The sequence below is a fragment of the Primulina tabacum genome, chromosome 7 (genome assembly GCF_025594145.1).
Source record: "Primulina tabacum isolate GXHZ01 chromosome 7, ASM2559414v2, whole genome shotgun sequence".
NCBI classification, from domain to species: domain Eukaryota; kingdom Viridiplantae; phylum Streptophyta; class Magnoliopsida; order Lamiales; family Gesneriaceae; genus Primulina; species Primulina tabacum.
Genome location: NC_134556.1, coordinates 11,298,976 through 11,301,354, shown reverse-complemented (window position 1 = coordinate 11,301,354; position 2,379 = coordinate 11,298,976).

The following is a 2,379-nucleotide window of genomic DNA, read 5'->3' as shown; positions in this document are numbered from 1 at the left end:
TTTAATTACATGATTAATTTTTATAAATTAATATATGGTGTTTTAAGTGGATTTTTCAAATAATGGGAATTTTGCTATTTTTACCCGCATGATTTTAATTTTAGCGGTACGCGAATTTTATCAAATCGGAGGACTTTTTGAGAGTTCGGATAATATTTTCAAGAACTTGCCGACCCAAATATTTTTTCAGGGATGTGTTTGGACTTAATGGGCCTATGTTTAAGCTTATGGATCCTAAATTCATTTTATCCCCCTTTAAACCCAACTCTTGGCCCATTAGCATTTTCCTAACTATTTAATTAGCACCCTAAGCTAACCTTAACCTAACCTAATCCTCCTAACAGCCGACACCCCTCCCTCAAACGTCCTCTCTCGGTTTCTGAAACCACCAGCTGAAAGGCTTCGGTTCCCTTCTTGCTTGCTAAGAAAACTTCATCGGGGTCTCCATTTGCATCGTTCGTGTCTTCAAATCATCAAAGGCACGCATGTATTCTCTTTTATGTATTATTCACGCCATATTTATGTTAAATGTGTGTTAACCATGCAAGGTATCTCGATCCAGCCTTACATGTGATTACTTATCGGTTTTGTATCGTTTCTTGCCTTTCCATGATCACTACTCACGTTTTTCTTGTGTGTTGGGCAAAGGGCTGCCATGTTCGAGCTAAGGGACTGTGCGAAAGGGGTTAGGTGCTGTCATGAATGATGGGGCCGTGATCTGTCCTTGTTGCTGAGTAGGGTCGACGGCATTGAAGTTTAGGTGGAAATCTTGTTAGCCGAGGGTTCTGAGTGATTGAGTAGGGAGGTTCGAACGAGCCACCGACGCGAGGTACCCTCCCTAACCTTGGACAGGCCCTGATGGGGCTGAAGCATGGCTTGGGATGGTTCGGACTTCACTGGGCGTGGCGTTGAACTCGATTGGGTTAAGGGAAAGGCTTCGGGCGTGTGTTGGCATTGTGGGCGTGTGTGTATGCTGGGAGTGCATGAAATCGAATCGGTGACACAAGTAGGTCCAGTAAGAATTGGACATGATTTTGGGTGAGCTGAATTGTGAGTGGGGTGGTTAGGCGTGAGTTAGTGGAATCATGTACAGGTGGGAAGAGAGGGATTGGTTCTTGAGGAAAACAAAATAAAATAATAAAATTATTAATAACATTAAGAATGTATAATGCAATGTTCGAGAACCTTAGGGGTAGAGTCTTGTGGTTTTAGGACCTTTGGATGATTTTAAAATATGATAAAAAAATTGGGAAAAAGTTTGATTAAGTTTCGAGTCGTTTCGGATTAAAACCGGCATTCTGGTACAAGTTTTAAAACGAATGTGTTAAGTTTTGAATTTGGCTTGAGTTTACGTCTAGGGATACTTTTAAAAACGTTATGGGACATTTTAGCCATATAGGTATTTTTATATATCGCAAGTACATGATTTTAATGCAAGAAAATCGAAATTATTACAGGATATTTAATTATGTTAATTAATTATATTACGTGCAAAAAAATACTTATTTTGAGATTTATGCGATATTGCTTGTGGTCACTTTACTATCATGATTAAATCCGGTCGCCAGTTACCTGTCTGGTCGTCAGTTACCGGTTATGAGAGCATTACTAAGTCCTGTCGCCAGTTACAGGCCCGGTCGCCAGTTACCGGTCAGTTCAGTTGTTTCACCCAGTACTGTGGCAGTGGTCTGATCAGACGTACATTACTAAGTCTTGTCGCCAGTTACAGGCCCGGTCGCCAGTTACCGGTCAGTTCAGTTCAGGGACCACATGCGTAGACCATAATCTCACCAGAAAATTATTACATGCTATTTCAGTACAGAGCTCCAAGGGGCAAACATTTTCACTATGATTTTCAGTTCAGTTATGCATGTATTATAATTGCTCATGACAAGTTTTTTTCACATTATGCCTCATGATATGATATTTTTATCCCATGCAAAATTTTACTATTTATTTACTTGTTATTTACGATATATGCATATTGAGTCTTTAGACTCACTAGACTTGATTGTTGTAGGTGTTGATGATGTCGGGACCGAGGGCGGGGACCAGTGAGCAGGCTCGAGTCGGCAGTAGTAGGACCCGAGAACCTCAGTTCAGCATTTATTATTATTTGATGGCTCAAACATTTTAAATGTCGTTGGAAAAACCTTTTACTGTTATTCCGAAAATGTTAATTTCTTCCGCTGCCACTTGAACATCAAACTTTATTTATCAGTTCAGTTATGAATGAGGCAATTTTAATTATTTAAAAGAAAAATTTTAAATTTTCCGCAAATTTTCAAGTAAGGATTTTTAGGCCTCTGCAATGGATCTGATGCAAGAACAAATAATGAATGTCATATCTAATGTCACCTCGAAAGTTCGTGAATTATC